General features: G+C 37.8%; 1 protein-coding gene across 5 annotated transcripts in view; it reads right to left on the reverse strand.

Moving 5' to 3' along the window:
* LOC146761092 (uncharacterized) overlaps positions 1–26,633 on the reverse strand; it is a 349,547-nt gene that overhangs the window by 196,792 nt on the left and 126,122 nt on the right. For all 5 annotated transcript variants that reach the window (XR_014945937.1, XR_014945936.1, XR_014945938.1 and 2 more), the window contains 4 exons: positions 25,400–25,591; positions 21,697–22,016; positions 13,786–13,905; positions 10,817–10,983 (listed from right to left, as the gene is read on the reverse strand). The gene's annotated coding sequence lies outside the window, so the exon portion shown is untranslated. The remainder of the gene's footprint in view (positions 1–10,816; positions 10,984–13,785; positions 13,906–21,696; positions 22,017–25,399; positions 25,592–26,633) is intronic.

A 26,633-nucleotide genomic window follows, 5' to 3' on the forward strand; every position in this document is an offset into this window, starting at 1 on the left:
TGTCCTTAAACATTAACTAGTACAGCCTTACCCTAAGAATTTATTATTGTCATACTGCCTCAAATAACACTTATTCCTTTGATGTTTTTGAACACATTAGAAATTCATATCTTTCTAACATCAAGCAAAATCCAAACACAGAAACTGACCACAGCAGGATCTCTCAAACAGTTCAAGCCTTACATATTCAGTAAGAGAAACTTTTTAGTGCAAGATGAAACTTATGTCTGCCTACCCATCCACAAAGTCATAGCTCCAAACACCTGAGATTTTTCCACCAAAATCTATAAACAACCAAATATCTTAAGCAACAGGAGTTGAACCATTTACTTCAAAAACAAACAAACAACAACAAAAAAAAAAAACACAAAAAAAAACAAAACAAAAAACCCACACATAGTAATAGCAGACATTATCAAACACTTTTGGTTAATAGTGTGTTGTACAAAATTCTGTTCAGCATGAATTGTTTTATGTAACTAAGTCCCACTTCACACACTTAGCATGTCTTCATTTCACTGATCAACCCTGCCCATGCACATTTTTCTCCCTTAATGAGCATTAGTATGAAGTCTTCACATATGCATGTCTCAACCCAGAAAGAGAATATTCTCACTGCTATAAACCCCAAGTTTTAAGTTTCTTTGCCAGCAACTTTACTTCTGTGTCTAGAACTCCAGTTTCTGTGACGTGGTTGAGCACAACTATTGTAAAATCTTGACTCAAAAACCTCTAACTCTATATTCCTACACACAAGTGAAATACCTGAGCAAGTAGTCTATGTTCTTGTTACAAAAACAGCCAAAGGTAGCCAACACTATTGATCTGTTAATGCATTGCTTTATATTACCTTTCCTGAGGACTGAGATTTCATTGAGTTGGCTGTGCACCCAGCTCTGTCTGCTGTGCTTGTTGCCCACCTGCTTTCAACGTGATTTGCTGATTTTGCAGTAGGTTGCATTTACCAGCTAGTTCATGATGCCCATCATCACTGATTTCCCTGATGACTCAGATGTAGCTACATGATTTTTGCACTCTGGAAGAATCTATTTTTTAACAGACATTGATTCTGGATATTTCAACAAAAGCTGCAGAACATTGCTGTGACTGGGATCCTGTGACACATTCAGTCAAGCCTTCAAACCTTTGATACAAACATTAAAAAACATTCATTCCAGACAAAAAGACACCCTACCATCCTTTACTGTTTTAATATATTTTAACATATCAGGTACTGAATTCTTCACATCTAACCATTTGGTCATTTTATATCTTTAACTTAATTATAAATATAAGGGTTTCATTTCATCTGTATTTGCAGATTTCAAACTTCCCCTCCCCCCACCTATCCTTCCATAATTACACACTTCAGAACATGCAGAGATTCACCTTGCTCAACATCCACATCCTAAAACACTGCAGTATCATGCACCTTTGACTTCAAACCATCTAACTCATTTCAAAGCTTCTCAAAGCTATAGATCCCCATGAAAGCTGTTTTAAATGTCATGCAGAAACAGAAAGAGAGGTGTGTAGAGCACCAGTGGTGCTTGCATGCCTTGGACGGAAGACCTAATGCTTCAGTTCTTGCAAAGTACTATTCATACTTTTTCCTATCTATTAATCTTCCATAAACCATAGCCATGATTCATTATACACCTATTAGTTATTTATAACAATATATTCATAGATTAACATGACCAGTTTTGAGCTATGAAATATTCAAAACATTTAATGAGTTGCATGGCACAAGGAATAAGGCTGGGATTGTTTGTTCCATAATTGAAATTTTAATGGGGAAATTACAGGTCTGAGAGCAAGTAATGCTCAAAAATTTGTGTTTTGGGAATGACACCCACAAATACTTTTGTACTACAGATAGACACAAACAAGATGAATACTCAGGAAGTAGTAGACAAATGTAGAAGGCAGGTATTATTTCGATATTCAATACACCTTGTTAGTCTACAAGATTCTTCTAACATTTAACAAAGGCACTGTAATACTATAATCAGATAATAATAGCAGAGTGTCAAAGTCTTTGGCTGCAGCAAATGAGAATGAGCCCAAATGTAGCAACCACAAATACAGAAATGAACTAAAAGAGCTGCTTACCTTTGGAAGGGCTCAGGTTGGAAGGGGTCCGCAGCAAGAGATGCCCTCACTTCCACTGCCATCCTTAAAGGAGGTCTAGGAAAGGGTGGATCCTGGCTCTGTTCCTTTCAGTTACTCAGGTGTACTGCTTGCATGTAAGCTCCTCTGAGTTGGTCCTACCTTCCCACCAAGTGCTCAATCGCCGTTTCAGGCAGTATCTTAGCATTTCCACTACAGATACTACACTAGAAGAATTGTTCTAGTGTGCTTTATGTACCCAAGAGAATGTTCAACAGGGGCTGCTGCATAAGCTACAAAGCACAGCAAGGTGCAAAATTTGAAGTGAAGGAACACCAATAGTAGAAAGCACATTGGATCACACATACTGAGCAACACCACATCAACTCAGCAGCTTCCCAGGCAATATCAGAGAAATAAGTGGGCAAGAGCACTTAAACAGAAGAAACCCAGCTCCAGACAGGGAAAGCATTTGGATCAGTCTACAGGGAAGCATCACTGAAAGGGATAGCATTTCCATGAGGAGGCTCAGGTGCATCTCTGCAGACTTTATACTGTTCCCCATGAGCAAAAGCTCATACATCCATCAGAGGCTCAACTGATTCCTTTTAACATTGCTTTTCCTATTTCAAGATATTTGTTGTAAGCACCCTTTGCCTTGAATTTCATGTTCTTTCACTCCCACCAAGACACTTGCTAAAGAAACACCAGCTCTAGCCACCCAAGGCAGCAGAAAGCTCTCTGGAAAGCTTTATTTGCCAGGCACCTGCCCTAAATACAACAAGCAGCAGGTGCCACCACACAGATTGATTACACACACCAACCCTGGTTCACCTGCTCCTTTACAGGCCTCAGGTGGTAATCAGCCTTGTGCTTTAAATGAACAGCAAATCCTACCAGGTTCTGTATTTTAAGTTAGAGCGGTGCTACCCAGTTCTAAGCAAAGGGAAAGCATAAGCACCATCTTTGAGGATCCCAGCAAGCTGAACCCAACCTGGTCCCTGTTTTCATTTGCTCCAGATCTTTTTCTTCACAGATCATTATTTTTTTTTTTCTTACCTATTTTCATGTTATTCATTTACTCACACTGCCCATACATCTCTGTGCCAGGGCAGTGCTCTGTGGGTATCCTAGAGATGTCATCACAACAGTGATGCTCCCTTGCTCTCCCAGGCATTCTGGAGGAGGCAAAAAGCCCATTTCCAGAGTGTGCTTCCTTTGCATTTTCATAACACTGGGACTTCAAAGGTATCAGATCAGACTGGCCATACCAGCTCTGTGTCAGTACATCTGCACAGACTTTGATATAAAGCACCAACCACATGCTTTCTATTATTATGGAGGAGACAGGAGTCAGTGCTGCACTAGTATTAAGATAAGTTGTCAGGTTTTACTATTCACTATTTAAGGAATTCTGTTCTAATGACTCCAGGATCTGGTTTTCCTGTGGTTAGTCAGCCCTAGCTGTACAACTGCCATAATTCTCCCTTTTATCTCCATTTATGAAAATGGTCAAACTTTACTATGAATGCCCTTGAATATTTCTGTGAAGGATTTCCAGGGAGCTCACTGTTATGGTCCAGGAAGGCACAGGATGCACATCTCCCTCCAAAACTCAGCAGCTTCTGTTAGCAGTGGCTTGGGGTTGTCCATCTGTCATTAAAGTGTTAATTCAGTTCATTAGCACAGAAAATATTCTCTGTTTCCCATTTTGGAGGAGATGGGGCTCTGCCGTCCTTATAATAGAACTCTGCTGGAAATCAAACACAATTTTTATTCAGGGGAATGATTACTGTGTCTTCTTTAATTCTTGCCTAACAAATGTCAGCACTAATGTATTACAGATTATTCAGTCAATTTGATGGTTCCAGGTGAAAGAAAGGAACACAAATCTCTTCTTTTAGTGTAAAAAGGGTCAGCTGGATGACTTCCACTGCAGGAGCCGAGATGAGGCTTGACATGAATCAATCAAGCAGGCTCAATTTTACAGTTATAGTGCCTAATGCCTAAACATGAGCGTATGGGTGGAAATTAGCACCCGATTATGAGCATACATGATCTTCCCTTGGAAGACAATAATATTGGCATTAAGCTTCTCAAGAGGGAAGATGCTGCTGGTTTTTAATATGTCTTAAATTATGTCAGGAAAAACACTGGAACATCACACAAAAGCCACAGTCAGTGTATATTGCTATCTCATAGAGCTGGAGATCTTTACAACAATATTGACACAGGAGCAGGCAAGCAAATGTCAGCCAATATAACATATGAAATACTTAACGTAACCAATTTTCAGCTGTCAATCAGCAGGGAATAATGACTGATGCAAGGAATCAATACACCACAATTGAATTCCAGCTCACAAACTTGTTTCGTTCTGCGCTATAAAAGACTGTCAAATGTCACACCCCAAGAGATGCAACAGGATTCCAAAGATTTATTTATTTCAAGCTCTGAAGTCTATTAGCAATAGTGCTCGTTGTGGTTTTGGAAAAAGAGCCTTGATGACATTAAATTTTCAGAAATGACAACTCATTGAGTCTGGAACCAATTAATTATACTGTTCTATATCGTATTTCAGCTCTCCTTTACATTTTACTAAGTAATTGCTCATAATTATATTTAAACAAATAATTACTGCTTTCAAGCAGTAAATATTTGATTGTTTTCTATAGTGCATTGACTGGGTATTTTTAAACAAGTTGTTTTGTATTCTGATAAAAATAATAAGAAAATATTACTACAGAAGTGGACACAGCTGCATTTTTCCTGTATATTGTCCTTTACTGCTGTTTCTTGTTTGCTTGATTTTAATAAAGGCAGTGGGAAAAAAAATAAAATCATTTTCATACTGAGCACTATAGTCAGATGAAAGGCAAAAGAGATATAACAAGGAAAGAATGACAAGATGGAAAGGTGGGGCCTGCAAGAGTCACACTCCGTGAGAGTGTGTATTGCCCATATGTATATGAAAAGGAATAACAAAATCTAGTCATGGGATTATAAAGCATTCAAAACTTAAAATTATCATAGAAACCTAGAATTGAGTTGGAGGGGATCCTTAAAGGTCATCTAGTCCAACTCCCCTGCAACGAACTTGCTTCCATAGCATAATGTCTTTTTGGTAATAGACAATTCATTAACTGCTTCATTCTTCATTTCTACCTATGACACCTTTCCATTTCCTCCTTCCTTCAGTCCTGTGAAAGGAAATTCTGATGGCAGTGGATTCACCCTCCCTGTTTGGTCCCATTTAGACTAGTGAGGCTCTGTGCAGGACTGGACACCAGTCAGCAGCTGGGTGGTGGAATCTGGCCCACAGTAATTATAAGACTATTAAAATTAGCATATTTTCTTTACCTGAGGCTGAGAGTTAATTAAAATCTGATAGTAGAATGTATACAGAAGATAAACACTGCCATACTTTCTTTTCAATACATGGATATATAGTAATTCGTTTAAGACAGAGAAGCTCATGCTGTTGAATGCACTTATTAAAAACAGCAAGGAGGGTCAGGGGCAGTGCTTGCTGTATCCTTCATTTGTTCTTCACTGAAAATGATATAACTGAACTGCAAAAGTTGAGATTGAAAAGCCGCTAGCGTGTTGTCTAATTTCAGCCACAGAAGCTGCTGTGCACTCTGTGACTTTATGAGGGAATAAGATTACAGGTCACAAGAGCTTCTTTATTTCCCACCTGTAGCTTCTAACAACATTTTATTAAGGATTTTCCCATCTTCTCTCTCTGACCTACAGGGGACAAAATTCTAACAGCTGTTACAGGGCCTGTACTGAACCGGCATTAACACAGATTAACAGTTCTGGAAAGTAGTACAGTTTTATCAGTACTATATTTATGACTGCTAACTAATATTTTTACAACACTTGTAAGATAAACAAAGCATATCATTATGTAAACAGGGAAAATGGTATTTAATACAGTTAAATACCTAAAGCATCATGCTGGTTTTGTCTTAAATCACAATCAGAGGCTCTTTGAAGTTTTGATACTCATTTGCAAAACAAACACTCAGATAGTACAAATGCTCATATATATATTGTTGTTGTCTGTATTGCATATGGAGGCTATTGTTCTCTAATTAATCACGTAGAGTCTATGTGCATTATTAATATCCATGTAGAGGGAGAGCCTCTGCCAAAGGTTACATCAAAGTAATACATGCCTAGAGCTCAGTCTTACTATACCATCCCAGTTTTGTTTACTCAAGGACTACAAGGTCAGGACTTCACAAGCTGATTACCAAAATAATCATCTTTGTTATCCAGGTTTCTCCTTAAGCAAAAATTTTTATTCACACAAATGTACCAGAAAAATAGAAAAAGAAAAGGAGGAAAAGCACATAAAGAATGAAGAGAAAAAAACCTAACTATCTGTACTATAAGGTAATACATTTCTAAAATGATTGCCCATAAACTATCCTACAGAAACCTATCTTCCCATCTTCCCAGATATAGAAAACAGATATCAAGTTTACCTTCAGTGAAATTTTTCAGCAAGTTCACTATGTGCATTCATGGTGGAAAACCCAAACATCTTTCTAAAAGTTTAAACTGGTAGCTTATAAGTCTGGGATAGACTCTCTTCGGTCATCGTCCTCCTATGGACAGCTGTTAGACTAATCAAGTTGTATCATTACTGTGCTAGAGAGCAGAAAAATCAGTACAGTGACTTACAGAATAACGTCAGGAAGAAAACCAAGACGATACATTCAATTTGCTATGTCCAATTGGCTTATTTATCCTCCCCAGAGAGCCATGTTAGCTGACAGGAAAATTAAACGATGTTAGTTGTGATATTATTGAGACTGCTAAACTGCGGGGAGGGAAGGTGGATGGGCAGTGCCTGGACAAACAGGGTTACAGGGCTGCTGCATGGTATATAGAGAGTTTTTAGGATGGTACAGTAATCACCACTGAGTTCAGATTGTTGGGTCTTTTTTGATTCCTAAATAGGGCAGTCAGGTTCCAGAAGTTTGATGCCTAATGTAGTGAGGCAATTCAAAATTCCACCCTTAAATAAATGTCACATGATAGGAGGTGCTCAGTACTTCTGATAGTCTGGTAGTGTGTAATTGCGCTGGGTCTTTCAGTAGTCTGAGAGACACGGACAGATGTGACCAATAATAAAACCACAATAAAATAAAACAATTACACATCACTTTAAAATGTCTGATAAGAAGCGATTTGTCCTTAGACACCAGTTCACTCTTCTCTACACTAGCTCAGGACAGAGACATTAAATTTTTGAAAGACATATTCCTCAATGGGAGCAGTTGGATGCTGGCAGGCATCGCAGCCAGTTGTGCTCGCTGCTTTGGATGGGCTCTGCACATCTGTCAGCCGTCAGACTACTGCTGATGGGCTGTCTGGGCTGGATGCGCCTTTTACTTACAGTTGCTCAGTCCATCACCTGTATTTTTGATCTTTAATCTCCCTGAAAATAAATTCAGGACTGAATTCTGCATTCCAGGATATTGGCAGAGCAGAAAGCGCTATATTTTGTTGTCGTGATACTCATCCTGGCTTTCCTCCCGAATTCCCATCATTATTTCAAACCTTTTATCTGTTTAAATAAAGGCCCCTGATTTCTGCTGTAGAGTAGAATTAGGATTCCTTTGACATGACTACTGGGAACTTTTCTGGCATTTTCCTGCAGATCTTTCTGGAAGCACTACATAATTGACTGCAGCCTTTTTCCATCTGTCATCTCTAGGGATTGGTATCACCAGAAAAGCTGCAGAAACATCCTTTCCCTGGTGATAGGTGGGAAAAGTACAATGACACGGGCATAACCAGGGAGGAGGAGTGCAAGAGCACCTCTCCACCTTCAAACAGAACTGACAAATGGTGAACCAGAATGGCATGTCATGAAATACTCATAAAACTCAGTCTTGGGCTATGACTGCTGCAGAAAGCTCAGGCTTGCCCTGTACAGTCCTGAACCAGAAGGTACTTATGGGAAACAGTGGTGACCCCTGGCCTTGCATGCATACCTTTTACTCAGTTCAGTTCATACTTCAGCACTTTCTTTTTGGAGTTCTGTCATCATCAACATTGCCGTTTTCATAATATTTTGATGGTATGCATATTCTTTTTGCCACTAAATTTGGTTCTGCTGCTTTAATTGTGATTTATAGGTACTGCAGAAATGCACATTATCATATAATTACTCTTGAAATTAAGATCTGTTGTACCTTCTCTATTTCTAAACATGACACATCTACCAGAAATCCTTGCCACCACACACATCTCATCTGAAGTCCTTAAACCATTCTAAATATGTTAAAGAGGTAGAAAAATCTCTTGCAAAGCATGTGCAAACTGCTGGATACTAATCTTTTGTAACATATGTAGTTGCTCTTGTTGTTTTGTCTAAGTGAAGAATCTTAACAATACCCAAGATGTCAGTCCAGACTTTTAGGCTTTTATAAATATTATGGATTTTGTGAGATGAATCAAATTGACACTGCTATTCAATTCATATGGCATTAAGTACTGTTGGCTGTAAATGTGGAATGGAGAGGATGGGAGAAGTGTAAGAAATGATAGCACTTCAGCTTCTTAGGTGCATTTAGTTAAGAAGACAGCTGAATTACACTTTTCTAGTAAAATAATATTTATCTATGGCCAGAAGTTAAGGGCTGTGTTACCATGTTCTCACATTAAAAAGTATCAAACAATGACAAGAGAGATAAGCACATCAGCGCAGATACTCATATTTGTAAACTAATTATTATTTCTGTGGTTTTGGATGTGAGTTGAAGACTACCTTGGGCCTAATTTCATGTTCTTTAGACAAAGATACCTCCCAAAAAAGTCACTGTACAAAAAGCGTATCATTAAACCAGAAGGCTATCCTGTAATGAGTTAGCAATTCTTCTATGTGTTTCCAATATAGACTAATGTTTCACAGTACCTTTTAGAAATAAAAAAAACACAACCAAACAGGGATTCACTGGCTGGTTTGTGCAAATGAAGAACATTTTCCCAGGAACTACTAAAGGTCTCACATCTGTGCTTTTCATTGTTGTTTAATTTTGTGTCAGAGATCACTATAGCAGTGTACATTAGTTGAAAGAAAACTGTAAAGTAGTTAAAAGAAAAAATTTCTAGCAAATTATATTTTTGTAGATTTTCATAACAAAAAACACACAATGATAGTGCCAATGGAGCTACTGAAGAACTGCATCATCAATGACAAATAAACATCACTTTTATGACCAAAGTATAATCATCTTATAAGAATCAATTTGTGTAGCCAATCCTTCACCAGACCTTCAGATGTTATAGTCATGAACAACTTGTAAATCCAGTCATTCACTGTAAACATTCATAAGAGAATCCCAGTTGTCTTTCTGTCTGGCTTCAGCACTTTTGGTATAGGGTTTTTACATCCTTAAATGTTCACTAGCTTGTTAAAAAGGCACAGCAAATTTATGTGTGCTACCCAGTAAAATCATCATAATCTATAATACTGTGTGGAAATCACTTCACTCCTCTGGTTGACTATAGCTGCTAATGCAGGTGTATAGCAAATAATATCTCCTTTGCAAGAACTGAATTAACCAAGGGAGAATTCCCATAGTTACAGCCCCTTTGTGGAATGATTATTACTATTATTACTATTATTATTGGCACAATGTGGAAATAACTGGAGTACTTTCAAACATGCTCACCCTTTAATTATTATAATAGAAAATGAATACGTAAACTCCTATGGACAAAGAATCATCCAAACAATTATACAATATTTTACAGTGTGCAAGCCCAGAACATTATACATCTGTACTTGTGCCAAAAAGATGACACTCACTCCACCTACTTTGGTTTAGCATCTTATGCACTTATGTTGAGTGTTAATTCCTGGCTTCACTTTTGGTCTTAAACTACTTGCGAAAATCACTTAAGGAGCTCAAGTGAAATATTAGCGTTTTCCAATGGGCCTAAAAGATGGCATATGCAGCTGTAAAAATCATAATTTATGTTCTTTCCTACTCACCTGTCTTAACAGTATGTTTCAAAACTGTATATATGGATAACTGTCTTTTGTAATACTGTTGGTTATGGTAACATGTAGCTATTTATACCATGAGATTTAAACACTGAAACTGGGGTTCAACAATGGTTGACCACCTCCAGCTTCTCAGTGCTGGGAGACGGGACCTCAGGACCAAAGAAACTAAAACAGAGGGAACTGTCCTTGCCAGACCTGCCTTCTCCCAGAGATTAATCCCAGCTCTCCTTCAGCAAGCACATGCCAGTGAAGACCATTTGTCTTTCATTGACTTATTTAGTGACTGAGAAAACATAGCCAAGACAAAGCCAGTAGAAGCATACTGTCAACTTATTCCATCTTGCTGTGGGAATAATTCATTTGTTGGCTGAGCAGAAGGATTCTGCAAACTCTAAAGTTCCATGTGCATGAATACTGACCTGTGGTATAAACCACTTATGTTCCCCAAGCCATTCTCCAGTAATAAAAATAAGTAAATGAGGCATTTGCTGTTCTGTCCAACAGCATTTTTTTTTTCTTTACAGCAGCACATGCCCTTTTTCATGAAGCCACAAACACATGCAGTTACACCATTCTACCAATGCAAAAAACAGGTGATGTAGATTCCATTAAACAGTGTCAAGAGCTGAAGATCACTTCCCATTGTATCAGTGTCAAATACGAGCTCACCTAAGTAGACAACCTCCACAGAGAATCAGAACTTGACACAACGAAACCAATTCTTTTGACCAGTGCTTGATTTGCCACATAATACTACATGCAAGTCTGTTTTGGGATCATGGTATGTTTCCAGGGTAGAACGGACATCTCTCTTGCTAAAACTTCTCAAAGAAAACCTAGGAAAAAAAATATTAAATGATATTGAGTAATGAATTTAATGAGATATTTTACTGGGAATAGTTATGGCTGTCCTGATCCTCCCTAATTCTTGTCTTATTGTTGACAGGGAAAAAAAAATAAAACAAAACATGACAAAACATGAGAATGATGGAGTTTCTTTTATTATTATTATTATTATTATTATTATTAGTAGTAGTAGTAGTAGTAGTAGTAGTAGCATTATTATTATTGTTGTTGTTATTATTATTATTATTATTTGCATAAGTGGGAAGAAGGACCCTGAAAGCTTCCAAAATTACACTGTATGCGATTCACGTGAAAAGAGGGATTTTTGAAGGTTTGGTTGAAACTTCAACCTGAGAAGCCGGCTTTGATGATTCTCTTTTTGTGATTGCACAATGGGCAAAGAAAAGAAAAGCTGTTCTTCAGCTATCATTGTCCTCTTCTCCCTGACTTCCCATATCAGCTTAACTCCTCACTGACAAAAATTAGTTGAAAGAAAGCAGTAGGGAAGGCTGACAAATTCTCATACAAATAAAAATTTCTTTTCTTTTGTCTAGCTCTCATCTATCAAATGGTCATTTTTATGCGTTGGCTTTGGTGCAGTCTTGGACCTCCAGACTATGTAATGAGGCCACCTAAGTCTATAGGATTAGGCTTTCAACTGAACAGACAATTCCAGTGTTTTCCCTCCTTAAAATAAATATATGAAATAAAAAAAGAAAAATACCAGAAAACCTCTGTGTGTTTACTACATGGTTTAAGAAACATACAAGATCATTAATCAATCATTAATATCCAGAAAAGCTTTCAAGCCTCTGCCTTAAATTTTCACTAGTGATTCATTTAAATGTTTATTCTGTTCTCTGAAAGAGTTAATTGTAGCTTTTCTTATGGTCTGTCTGCTTTTAGACATGTTTATTTTAACTAGAAGCTACTTTTTAAACATTAATATAACCAGTCTCTATAGATTAAAAAGGAACCATATACACATATTATATATATATATGTATATATAATCTATATTTAACATATATTTGCCTGATTAATATCTATATTGGTATATATATATATATATACTTTGCTGAGAACTGGCATTGGTCAGGTGTCTATCCAATTTAACAACAGAATTGATTTTAATTTCTTAATTATGAAATGATTCATCTCAAAGCTATTAAAAAATGCTTTTCTTGGATTAGATATTGTATTTGGTTTCAGCTTATTATTTAGAGTCTAAGCCTTAGAACCCTGTCAGATTTCTCTTACCTAATAAGAGTTTTTACATATTTGTTCATGCCCAATACACTGACTCATACACACTAAATAAATGCTTTTTGTTTCCTTTTTTTCCTGAAGATTTCTGGGCAATTTTACCTTCCCATTTTTATTCCATTTCCATTGCATGCTAAACATTCAAAGGTTGGGTTTTAGCAGTCTTTTTCAAAAGACTGTCTTAAAAAACTGGTATGAACTTGACACCTGCTGTGGTTCACCATCTCTATGAGAATCTGCTCCAGCTCTGTCTCCAAGTTGCTCACATGGTATCCAGTGGCAAGTACTCCTGGGAGGCAAAGACCGCCGAAAGCCACATGCTTGTTGTTAGTGGGGTGAAAAAGTGCCAAGACCTAGCTTGGCAAAGCTCCTTTAAAAGCATGATGATTTGCTTCTAGAGCACTTTATTGAGCTTTAAACTTTGATAGCATTCAAAGTTGAGTACAACATCTCTGAACTTTATAGGTATGTTAACATTTTTATGTGTGCAAACATTTACACTGAGACAGAGAAAAGCACCGGATACTGCTATAAGAGAGAACAGACACAAGTATGTATGGTAGCCTGGCTTTGTATTTAAGAGATTTTCATTTTATTGATGTAGGGCAAAATCAAGCTTTCCACATCAATTCTTGCAACTGGAAAAAAAGAAAAACAACAAAAACTCTCTCATACACACACACACACACACACACAGATTTTAAAAAGAGAAAGGTGAATATACAAATATTCAGTTGCAAAGCATGGCAGATGAGAAAAACAAAGCTTTGTACTCCTTTTAGTCAATGTATTAAACATTTATTTTGGCAGTTTGTACTGATTACATGCAAAAAGGGCTCATCACAAAGAGTACACGAAAATACCCAAATGTCAAATCTTCTGAATGCCTTTGAATCATTAGTGGCTTCTCCTAACATGGTATATTTGCAGTTGGTTGCATTAAAAGAATGCATTTGGATAACAAGGGGCATGAGAACACTGTTCCCCATGGAAAAGGAAGTGTAATGCATTGTAAAACTAATGGAAGTCAATGTTACCTGAAACAGTCATTAAGTGTTGGTTGTTTTTTTTTTTTTTGGTTTTTTTTTTGGTTTTTTTTTGTTTTGTTTTTTTCCTTCATCTCTGTTGGAATTATGTGGCATTTATCTACACCAGGAGCATCCCTGCCCCACTGTTTCCAGAAATAGCTATCTTAATAACAAGGCATTTCTGTTTTAACCCGTTTTCCTTCTACAGCTGTTTCCCCAAGGCTGCAGAGATAATATTATCAACCAATATGTCATGACTGGTTTTTAATTTACACAAATGTACAGGCAGGTAAGAGACAGGCTGCCAGGAAGGCTGTGTGTCCAGTTGCATCAGCAGTGCAAAAGCACTTGGATTTAAAACAGGGAAATACAGTCACACACCAGCACATAGGTAGGAGACACCCAAAATTTGGACGGCACAAAGAGCAGACCAGTGCCATGATCACATTCAGGGACGCAGATGAACCAGTGACTTTGTTTTTATGTAAACGTACTTACATGTTCACATGGCACTGGTGATGAATTTCAGGTTTATTTTTCAATTCCAGAATCGCAGCATGTGGAGGTTGTCTGACAGAGCGGTATCTACACATCCCATTCACATCATAGAGGAAGTTCCTGTGGATGGAATTTATGATTTTACTGTTAAATCAATGTGTCTAAACAGCAAATTACATCCAGATTATACTAGAAGGCATATATTTCAATATATATAATTGTAAACTATTTTGTGTTTCTTTTCATTTTAACCTTGAAGTATTTCTACTTTTAAAAACACTTTCTATAAAGGCCTTCATTGGTACATTCTTCTGAAATCTTCATTGGTATATTCTTCTGAAATAAGAGAATGCTTCAAGCATAGCATAATAAAACCTGATTAAAAGGTTAAAATAATACTTTAAAACCTTACATAAGTTCTAGGCTTTTGTCCTTCAGAAGTAACAAAGCCTGAGTTATAATTGCAGATGAAATGTGAAGAAGTGGTTTGCTAATCAGAGAGGATGAATTGTGTATACACCACCGACTAACCTGAACAACATTTTTACAGTGCTTATTCCCTTCATTTCACCATACATCTTATCTTTGTTTTTGAAGTTTATTCTGAAGAAAGTTTATTTACTCTTTTGTCTTTGGAGTGAATAATTTCCAGAGGGGCAGCATGCAGATAACAAAAAGCATTTTCATTTTACCTGCTCTGGAATATGCTTTTACAAGAGTATATAACAGGCTTTTATGCACGCACTAAACCTGAGCAGTTGACATCTGATTTAGTGCTTGAAGCACAGAGGAAAGAAAGAACCAAGATCCACTGACTTCCAGAAATCCAATAGAGTCAGAGAATATTGATGGAGCTCAGGGAGGAAGTGCTGCAGCCTGTGCCCTTCCTGAGATTTGTACCTCCACATCATCATGGCAAAGGGGAGGAGGGCCCATCATTGCTCCTTTGCTGCTATATTAAGTGATGAATAAAACTCGAAAAAAAAGTTTAGCCAATTATTTCCCAGCGAGCAGATTATGGCTTGAATAAAAGAGAAATTGTGTGACAAAATTCCAGAAGAGGGGAAAAAAGGGAGGAAAAATAAACCAAAAAAGGGTGTTTGAGTGTTCAAAAGAGTACTTGGTATGACAAATAACTGTCCATTTTCAGACCCATTTTAGTGACTTGGCACAGAAAACCTGGTTTCTAGTGCAGACTCCATGGGGAAGATTCCCAGCATAAAGCAGAAAGATGAACAATTATAGTTTGTGGATTTCATGTAATTACTTTATTTATTTATTTATTTATTTGTTTGTTTGTTTATTTATTTCCCTTCGCAGTGCTTTTTGATTTTCCTCTTTTGAGTCATTTCATGGTAGCATTTCATGGGACACAGAACACTTGTTTTTTCTTATTCTGCCACACTTTTTGGAAACCATTCCTTCCTTTTGCCTTCATACTGTGTTATTTCTGACCTCTTGCTCATCTTTTATTACTCTCTGGTTCCTAGCTCTATTATTCAAGCTGATATTGCAGCTGTGATTCCTATTTTTTTCTTTGCCCTTTTTGGCTTTGCCAGGCATTTCATTAGCAGACTCATGGGGAGCTTTTATACTGTCTATCTGCCATAACAGAGTTCAGTGGGATTTACTAAAACTGATTTCTTGGCTCTATCTGCTTCCAGTTATGATTAGCAATCTCTTTCCACTGAAGCGCATTGAGCAGATCAGGTTCAGACCTGCTGAAAGCACGCACGAGCACAGCAAGGCACAGAAGCCATCAGTGGAGGTCCAGCTCCTGAGACCATTTCTCAGCTTCATCCTCAGCATGGCTGTAAAAATCTCTCCCCCAGAACTGCATTTTCAGTCTACGCATAGTTCCTGAAAGCCATAATTATAGGAGCAAACTCATGTCTCCTAGAGAATAACTGGGGATATCCGAGCTCAGATGTTACAATCAATCGGCGGAGGGCCACAGTCAGCTGAAATAACTCTTGGGCTGGCTTTTGTTTACAGCTTCTCAGGTCAATGTGTTTTTCCACAGGAGAGCTAATCTCAGAGGCTTCTCTTGTCTGTGGAAAGAAAGACTCAGTGATCAAGGCTTTGGTGCATCCATCCTTTTTTGCCCTGTGTCACTGAAGTTCCTGCTTCAGTCCCCATCCCCAGCAGTTACCCTGCTCCCACGTACCTTCATAACTTTCCTTTTGCCATTTTTTTCCCCTTCCTTCTTCCACCCCTTTGTTGCCTTTTAAGCTTACTGAAAATAATGAACTCCTGTGGCCTTCAACCTCTCTAATGTCTCTGCTTATTTCTGTAAGTTAGTTTTGGCTGTTAGGTTATGTTATAATGTTCCAGCACAGATATTCTTTTTGTGATGACAGTAAATAAGATACACACAGACTTTTCTGTTTATTTTTTCAGCTGTTCATTTATAGTAAATTTTAATAAAAACTGTGAAACAATTTTGTTCTGTGGGGGAGGCTTGACACAAAAGGAGAACAATAATGTGCCAAAAATGCGTTGTTATGATCTTTCAGATGGGTACTGTCACTAGGAGGGGTCTGCACTTCAGTCAGTATGAACATGATAAAGTATGAGCAGTACAGCTGCAAACTCCCTTTGGATAATGCTGCAAAACATATGGAAAATGTTTCCTGACTTATGAAAAATAATATTGGGGCAGAATATACTGAAGGGATTGGGTCAAAAGGCTGCATAAAACGTTAGCACAAACCTTAAGTGCAACCTTGTAGCCATAAATTCCCCACTAATGAAATGTATATGCAATTCTTACAGCCCCTCTGTGTTTGAAAAATCTATAGTGTTAATAAAGTGACAAAGTTAGAAATCTATACAGGACCTTATTTATTCATTATTTATTTTAAGAGATGGCTCTGCATCTAAACATTCCCTTTGGGAAAGTTTGGACTGTGATTTAGTTTCAAATTCATACTTTTTCTGGCCAGGGCTCTTTCCTATTGCTGCTTAGTTTAGATGCCAGCATGCCACCTTGTTTCACCTGTCTTGCACAAAACTGGGGACCAGGTCAGCGTCAGTCCTGCACCAAAGATGGTCAGGAGGGCCCCCAGCCAGACCCACCAGTGCCCCAGCCAGACCCACCAGTGCCCAGGCTGTTGAGGAGGGAAGCCAGCTCAAGTCTAGGTCAAAAAGTCACAGGCAGGAGCGAGCAGCAGGGGCTGAGCCTATCCTCAGTAAGCCTGGCTGATTCAACACAACTCCTACACGGTCACAGCAGTCCCCGTGCATGCTACTGCTGGCAGAACCCCAATTCTACAGCATCAGCAACACAGACAACAAACAAATCAGTGTGGGGCATGGCAGAAAATGCCTCTGGAGCCAAAAAACCATTTCAGGACTAACCCCTTTTAATGATTATGATTGAGTGTTTCTTACATGGGGTAACAGCCGTGAGGAGCAAGATGTAAACGCTGCTCTCTGCTCTAAATTGACTCTGTCACCTTTCTGTGGTTTTACTTGTTTTATAATCGCTCACTTGATCCTACCAAAAATAAACTAGCACGATCAATGGAATAGGTAGAGTGTGGGAGCAATGAATATCCACATGATTAAGGGTTTTCAGGCTTAGGTCCTAAATAACCATAATTGCCACTCTATTATCCATAGAGTAAGAGCACAGAGAAAGGTGAAGAAAGAAGTTCTTATCAAGAATTTATGATAAAAAAGCTGTCTTTACAGAGGAACTATATTCACTTTTTCAGATAGCAATCATTACATTCCAGTAATTGAATTTATGCAACAAAACATTGTAGAATACGTTGAGAAAAAACAAACAAACAAACAAACAAACAAACAACAAAACACAATGAATATTTTTCATCCAAAATTTGCACTGCAAAATCATTCATCAAAATGGGTTGTTTTTGCTCAAATGCCAGACATGAATTGGTTTCCCAAAGAGAGATGAAAAAAAACAAACTTCTGCTCAGGATTATCCTCTATTAGAAGCAGAAAGGAATCAGGAAGAACATATGACAACAAAGCTAAGCTTTTGTGTTTCACTTGTTGGTTCCTGACCTGTAGTTACGCAGGAACAAGATGATGCGGGATCATAAAATCACAGAATGGCTTAGGTTGGAAGGGACCTCAAAGACCCTAGATCTAGATGCAGTATCAAAGGAAAAAGGAAAGGGAAAGGGAAAGAAAAAATGCTTGTCGAACGAGATAGTAATCCCATATTTTTAACAGTAGTTGAGTCAATGTCCCAAAGACATACACAAAATAATTCCTCTCTAGGAGCAGAAACAAAGACAAAAAGGATAGATTTAGTAATATTTTCATTAATACTTGCACGACCCTTGCAGACAAAAACATGGCAGCAAAACCCATCAGAAAAATTACGTAACTCTTGAAAATTACTTTGGTGACATAAGCACACTCTGTGACACATTAAAGGCTATCAAACATCACAAACAAGAAGAATCCCTTAAGTATCAGCTGGTGATGAAATGCAGCAGTGTGTTTGCATGGAATATGGTCACTTTTATCCACCCAGCAGCTGTCTGCTGGTTTTCAACACTGACAGTGCATGTGCTGGATATAATGACAGCCTGCTCTGTGATACCTGTGCTCCAGAATATTTGGAGAAGGACCAGCTGCTTGCTACAGCACTCAAGTCCTTTGGAGTCAGCTCACTTCTGTTACAAATCCCACTCTCTCTGGAAGTTATTTGATCTGATTAGCACACAGGTGCAAGGAGGCCATGACAGCAATTGTTTAGCCACTACTGGGAACCTTTAGGAATCCCAGAAAATCTTTGGGAAGAAACCAGGTACGTAAGGACAGACGTAGGAAGAGAAGTGTGCTTTTGTTACAGCAGAGAAACATGTGGAGAAGACAAACTTCATCATTTAAATGTGGGCTTATAAACAGTTTTTAGGTAAATAAATATTTAATGAAAAAATACTGAAATTCTGTGTAATATTGCCATGATAAATACATAAGTAAATAAATAAATATAGCATTGTGCTTCTATTTCAATTCCTATGGTTCTCCTAGAACCATGATTGCCAGGAGAATCACAGGAGACCTAAACAATAGAATTATCCAAAATATAAGGTAAAGGAATAAGGAGATGACCATCTCCATCAGCCAAAAAGCCAATGTAAGAACAGCAGCTCTCTATTAACTAATAGATTTCTGCATACTACTGTCGAGACTTGGTCAAGGAATATGTGAGGCAGTGGATGTGCCATGATGATGACATGTTCTGTGCAAGACCTGCTGAGCCTCTGCTGGTGGAAAGGAGAGTGGCCTTGTAACACATTGCTTCACATTTCCTCCCCCTAATTTTTGTCAATCATTTATTTCCCTAGGCAGTGATTTCATTACTAATGTGGAATATATTAATTAGCTCCTTATGGTCTGAAGTTCAATTAAGAAAATGCAGAAAATCAGAGGCAGCAGCTGCTAAAAGTCAAGCTCCTTTTCCTTAATACAAAAAGAGCAGCCTGGACCCATACCTCCGTCTCCTACAGTTACAGCACACTTGGAGAGCACCGGAGTTCAAAAGCATTCTGGAAGGTCCTGGTGTTAGGGTGAGGATATTTGAGTCCTTGACTCCAGTCCTTATCCTTTTACAGGACCAAGGATTTCAAATATAAGCTTCAAATAACAAGTAAAAATAGCAACTAAAAGCATTCTTTAGGTATTTCATGTTGTCCTTGTTCTTTGTCTGTTACACACCTGCCACGGAAAATGTAGGATATGAAAAGTGCAGCAAGTTTTGACAAATGATTTCCTGTTTAATTAGAGGTATGTATGGTTGACATACAATACAAGATGGAAACCAACAGCTTGCTTATGGGACATCCTCAGTGCCCATAATGGGAATGAGCTCATTGTCCTGTTTTCTGTGCTCTTGTCTGATAGTTCTCAGCTAATACTATCGGAAATATAGCTAAATTTCAAATATAGATGAATACTACTCTTTCACAAAGACATGTCTATTCTCACTGACTTTCAACACTGTTCTTTTTTGTTCCAAAGAACCAACAGCTTCAGACAAATTTCACTTTTAAAGCGGCATAATAGATGCTAGATTAATTTCCTTTCCACAGCAAAATATTATATTTGACATGCATCCTACATCTGCATTTAAAGAGCAGAATACAGCCTCACTCTTTTTGTGTGTGTATACATTATATGTATATATACATTACAAATATATTTATATATATAAAATGATTTTCTGGTCCATACACTCTTCAAAAAGTAATATGGGGAGGGATGCTGGTCTCTTAGCACTTCTGCATTATGATCTACTGACCCTGAAAATAGGGTCAGAAGGAGGTCTCACTGCTAACTGAAAAACTAATCAATATAATTCTACAAAAGGTCTGGTACACACCAAGTAATATAGTCCCCTCCCCCACAGTGAAAGTGTGCCTCATTGTAGGGAATATAAATATTGTGTTTTGATACTCAAGAAAAGAAAAAATATCAACCAAACAAAAATGTCTATGCATCATGAGGCTGGGAATATCACCAAGCCAAATCACTGACTTCAGATTTTAATTCTGAGCAAGAAGCTTGATTGGTTATCTTTTACAGCTTTCATTTCAGTAAGAAACGTAGAATTGTGCCTTTTTTATTTATTTTTTTCCCCTCCTTCAGTTAAAATCAACAGCTAATGATGGAAAAATCATTTTCTTCCTCTTCTCCCCTCTCCCTCTTCTTCTCCCCTCTGCCTCCCCAGTATTACAGTTACACAATGAGAAAAATAAGATGGTTGGATGCTACGCTAAGAGTCTTACAGTGATTGCAAGTAGCCCAGTGCTGCCTGGAGGAATGCCATCATAAAGGAACACTGCATTTGATTCTGATCAGGTACTTTTACTGAGAAAGAGAGCAACACAAAGGGTAAAAGGTCACTGGTGACTAATTTTCTGAAAACCAGCAGCTTGTGTAAGTAATAGAACATTTATTGTATTTCTCTGTCATCCCAGCAATGAGCTAGAAAATCCATAAGAATTCCCAGCACTAGCCTTTATTAAAGTATAGCCCTGGATTAGTTTAATGTCCAATTTAAAGTCACTGCCTGCACCTACTTTGCTTACTTTTCTGAAAGAGAGCCATTTTCCCCTAGTTACTTCCCAATTTAAGTTGCCAAGAATATCTCTTCCCTTAATATAAAGTAGGGTTTCATTCCTTTTAAACATATACATATGCATAGTACATATACATAAATGTTGAGACAAGAGCACTTGAGTTCTGTATTCCTACATTAGAGAGCTATTTCCCCATACTGATGTATTCAAGCATAACCAGAGCTGAGCAAGTACTGCAAAATCCAGCAGCCCCTCAGAAAGCAGTAGCACAGGAGTCACAGACACCCTTAGCAACATTTGCTCCACTTCCTTTCGCTGTAAGTATCTATATGTCCTCATAATGTTATTTCTTTGAATTCACAGCGCTGAATTCAGTTGTGGACAAGGCAGAAAACATTAACCAAATGAGTTCCTGAGGTCCACTCTGAAGCCACAGGCATAAGGCTTTGAAAAGAAGGAAAAAATGCCACTTCCCTAACAGGAAGACACCAAGAGCTTGTGATTATTATGTGCAATGTCCTTAATGATTTGAATGGAGACCCCAACGGGCTTGGTAACGCTGGAGATAGCAATCAGCGCTTTCAGTCAATACACTTGACAGCTATAAACACTGTTATTGGACCTTCAATGAGATCCCTGATACATGTTAACCCCACCAAATGTAATTACCCTGTAGACTAGACTAGAACAGCGGAATACAAACACTGTTTTGTGTCAAGTGAGCTCTCCCTTCCAGAGGATTTCATTAGAGAAATTGTCTTTTGTTGGCTCATATTTCACTACAGCCACATGTAGATTAGATTTCTGGGGCAGTGCAGCTTTGAATCACCTGAATAATACGTACCCTCCAGAACAATTTTACCCTTTTAAGCTGCTTGGCAAAAGACAGGGCACTGAGGAAAGCTTCCACCATCCAAAATGTGCTGAGAATTTAGAAATGTCTGTCTTTTCACTTGCCTTCAAGGCCATCTTTACAAGCAGTCAGAGTGCCAATCTCCTCCTTCCACACTGTCATTTTCTTTTCTCTGTGAACGTCTTGGGTACCTTTTCTTCATGGGAGCAGGACAGATGCTGTCAGGAGATAGAGGGTCTTCCACAGCACTTGAATTTCCACATCAGACATTTCCAGACTCATCTCTCTTTCCCTGTAGTCACATCTTCAACCTGATGGGCATCATCAGAGTGGTCACTACTGAAGGAAATACTGAGTACAGGCAATATTTCAGTGACAATGATCCTATACCCTAGAGTGGATGTCAAATGAAGGAACAGTTGTAGAAACAGTGCAGATAAGGTTTTCCAAAGTACTGAACATCACAGTTCTAATTCATGTCAAAAGATAGAATAATTGCTTAACACTTTTATAAATAAGAAGCTGCTTAGCAGTTTTTAGAAGTTGAGACCTTTAATGCTAAATCATACTAGCTGTCTAAAAGTAGGCCCTAATTAACTTAGGAAAGTTGTGGCCAATTTCTCCATAGGTAGGACTGAATAGTGTCTTTTGTATCCCTGCATAAAAACCTTACTGATTTTCACCAGAGGAGATCCTGTCCGAGAACACACTGTAAAAAAGACAACTTGTTCTCCAAACACTAACAGAAACAATCATTCATTTGGGACAAAACTCAGGAAAACTGAACTTGCCAACACAGTGACTTCAGAAAAGAGGAAATTTGTTAAAAAAAAAATAAAAAATTCAGGTCTGTGCTTGATATTGTATATGAATAACAAATGCAATTACTTTGCATTAAATTTTGAACCTGACTGTTCCCTGGCCAAGGGACAGCAAACTACAGTAGTTACTTCCCCACTCTGCCCCTTCAAATCTCCCTTGTGCACAGCACTGCAATGCAAAGAGTGGTTAAGGCAGAGAATGTGTCCAGGTGCTAAATGGAAGTAAAATTTACTGAGACAGGAACCCCAAGAGACATCACCACCGGTTGGTTAAAATTATTGAGGTTCAAAACCCAAGTTAAAGGAAATAAGATGGTGGATGGAACTGAGCAGGAGACAAAGATAAACTAATATGGATTTGAAAGGAGACAGAAACCTAAGTAGAAATGGGGGTATTCAAGTACTGGATATAATCTGGGCCATATTAAGTGGAAGAAATAAATCAAGCAATAGCTTTGAGCACATGGTATAGAGCTGTGTTTTCCTTTGTAATTTGTGAAATGATAGCAATTTTTGACAGAGTTTTTAAGAATCAGTTGGACACAGACTGGAGACAAAGAAGTAAATCTGCAAACCCACACCACTGACAATCTGGAAAACGTGACAGAAGTTACGACAGCATAAGGCTTGAGTTTAAGCAGCTTTAGGCCAGCACAGTGAGTCCAGAGATTACCAAAGCATTAAGTATGACAGTTTCATTTAAATGTTAGCTACAAGCAAGCAGTACATTTTCAAGGAAAATTTATCAGTGAAAAATGACAAATAATAATAAAAAGGGAGGAAAATATTGTAAACAAAAAGAAGATGTTTTAAATATGATAGAATTTGAATGGTATATAGAGTAGCAGTTAAGTATATGTGAAATCAGGTTGAAAAAAGAAAAAATCAATTATAGCTAACATGAGAACATGTGTAATACACCAAGTAAGTGTAATACACTGAGGTGAAAGACTATTGCTCTAGTCATTGAGCCTATTCTTCATGTTTATGTCTTTAGCATGCAAAGCAACTCACAAGAGATAGATCTTATACAATAAAACTAAAATCCTACACCTATTAAACAAAATTTCCAGAGGTGTTTTCTGACTGAGGTGAAGGGAAAAAAATGGTACATTTTCAATTGTACTGTTTTGCTGTGATTTTCTGTTTGTTTGTTTTGTTTTAAACTAGAAAAACTAAAAACCTGTTTTATTATGTAAAAACACTTTGAGATTAAATTTTTTGTCAAAAGCTGTAGGAAGAACGGTCAATAACCCAAGAGCTGGAGTGTGTGTATTGATGCATTAGATGTCTCTAACCCTTATTTATCTCTAGTGGAGATCAACTTAGTACACATAATTATTTAATCAGAAGAAAATGAACAGATCATGTAATCAGAAATTTCATCTAGAGAGGGACAAAGGCAAAAAAACTTGGTCACAGATTCCACATATCCTATAGATCTCCAGTGAGTGCTTTAGACATGAAATTACTGGTTTTACTGAATTAACCTGCATAGATTTAATTAACCTTCTACACATATTCATTTTCTTTCATAAACCCCTTCCATCATATTCACAGTTGTTGGGTTTTTTTCAAGTTCTCAGTTTTTTTTCTAAGAAAAATATAAATTAAGCCAGTTTGCTTCTCAAAACTGTAGAAAGTTGTACATGAAAGTATAAACAGTACAAGACTAGCCATGAGTTAATAAGCATGGATTTTTTCCCCAAGTATTTTAGAAGCAAGAGGTCACCAAGAAGATCATGAGGCCCCTTATGGCTGATGACAAGACTAATTTGTTGACAGAAGATTTAGCATTACTTAAGAATTATATGAATTCTTTTTATCAAAGGGAAGAATGGTTGATAGATACCAGAAACAGATTTATTTCCCTAAGGAGGAAGAAGAAATACTGAAGGAAATCAATATCAGGTCAGAACAGGTGATTGAGAAATCTGAATGTTCTATTTGCAGGGGCTGCGGGGAAGGGAAGAAGTTTCCTGTGGCATTTTTTATTTTTTTTTTTCTCAAAAAGACTACAGTTGTGGTCTTAGCATTCTTATATGTTGAAAAATGTAAAACCAAGGCTAGAGAAATTCAGAAAGATGCAAAACAATTGGCTTACATCAGGATAATCTCCAGACAAATGATATTTCAAAAGAATTTGTTAAGATAAACTCAAAGGGAGATTATATTTTTCACTTCTTTATTCACTTCCTCTTCATCTACAGTTGGGCTGTTTAATGGTCTACCAAGACACAGACATGATTAACTCAGGAGGAAGCAGACATGGTCCTCTCTGGAGAGCATGCTGGAGGCAGTTGGAGCCTTGTCCTCAGATCTGATTTGTGTTTCTTGCTGTTTGTTTGTTTGTTTAGAAATCAAGCTTCCACATCATACTTATATGTGTTTTCCTACTTGATTTATAACATCTTTTCTGCAACAGTCTCACTCAAAGTAATCGCTTTGGCGATTACTAAAGGCTTTGAGTACACAGAACAGACACGAAGGTTACATTATTGTGGAAAATAGAAAAGGAGAAAAATAAGTTCTTTCTTAAATAAACTTCTGAAGCAGCTGGTAAGTATAGGATTCAGACCTCCCAAAAACAGACCACGATTGATATTGTCTGGCTACAGCTTGACTGTTCTGCCCCAAACAGAATCAGACTTCTTTCTTAATATTCCAAACACTTGATCACAGTTTTTGTGCCTTCCCATCAGATAACTAATTCTCAGAGCTCAAGACCACTGAGATCTAAGAGGTAGCTACCAGGATCTGAGGCCTTTACGAACAAACACAGCAGCTTTCCTCACAAATTATTTAGGAAATATCCACAGACTTCAGTAAAAAGGCAGCAGAAAAGCCTCTTGTGTTGGTGTTGCTTTAGTTACCTGCACTGAGGGATGAACTGGAGTATGATGTGGCTCTCCTTCCTGCCTATTCGTCTGCTTTTCTTCCCATGGAAACAGACAAGGGAAAAGCCACTCTTCTCTTCTGAGTCTTGTCCAAACAGGGAGCTGAAGGCTGGTCAAGGGGCACATCTGGAACAGCATGGCCTTTGGAGGTCCCAGGATACGTCCAGACTGTGTCAAAGAGGAAATGTCAGTGCACATCGATCAGACAAAGTATAGTTTTGTTTCCCCCCCTGCATGCTGCTTTGTAGATTTATAACTTCACAAACAATCCTAATAAAAACAGGAATTATTTCCACACTGTCTTGCTCCTCAGCATGAAAAAGACAACAGGAATCAAGCTTAGTTACCCAATACCAGCTGATATTTCTTCCAGCATTTCAGGAAAACTGAAGAAGAAATATATGAGCTTCAAGTAGAACTATAGCAATATATGGTCTCACTATAATGAGGTGTCTCAGAAAAACAGAGTAATAAAGCGAACTTCAAGCTTTTCAAATAAATGTGGCTGTACTGGGCAATGAGCCCTACCCTGATATCAACTAAATGAGCTAAGGAGTAGTAATTGTAGAAAATTATAGAAATATATTTTGCTGAGAGAGTAATATATAAACACATATTTTGTCATTTGAATTTATTTTTTATTTATTTTTTTTTCAGAGACACAATAGGAGAGATCCTGAGAGTATCAGTAGATCTAAATGATCTGCTGCAAAACACTATGGACATTTTCGCTTTCAGCTCAAAAGATTTCAAAGGCAGTGAGCTGCATCAAGCCTACTGCATCAGGAACATTCCTGAGACAATGGTCTGTGTGTTAAAAAGCATCTCTGCTTCTCTAGCTGCTGGGAGGTGTTCTCGGGACATCCATTCTTCCTCTGTAATTCAATGACATTTCCAAGCTAGGCAAATAGTTCAAGACATCAAAAAAGGCCTAAAAGATGTTTCGCCAACCCTACCTATACCATATGTATTGAGCACCTGTATCTAGACTTCTTTTTAAAAAGAAAACTCCCTGTGACTTCAACTAATTTGAAATGATACATTTTTCTATACTTTCTCACAATAACTAAACGACAGTCACAAGCAGACATAAATCCTGTGTAAGAACAGTCTTTCAGATCACACATGACTTCTTAGTTAAACAACAATCCATGGCTGTGGATTTTCCTTAGCTCATGATCTATCGGTTTTCCAGGGCATGATGACATCT

Source organism: Coturnix japonica, chromosome 4 (genome assembly GCF_054131305.1).
Source record: "Coturnix japonica strain WE chromosome 4, WE-NBRP24, whole genome shotgun sequence".
Taxonomy (NCBI): Eukaryota; Metazoa; Chordata; class Aves; order Galliformes; family Phasianidae; genus Coturnix; species Coturnix japonica.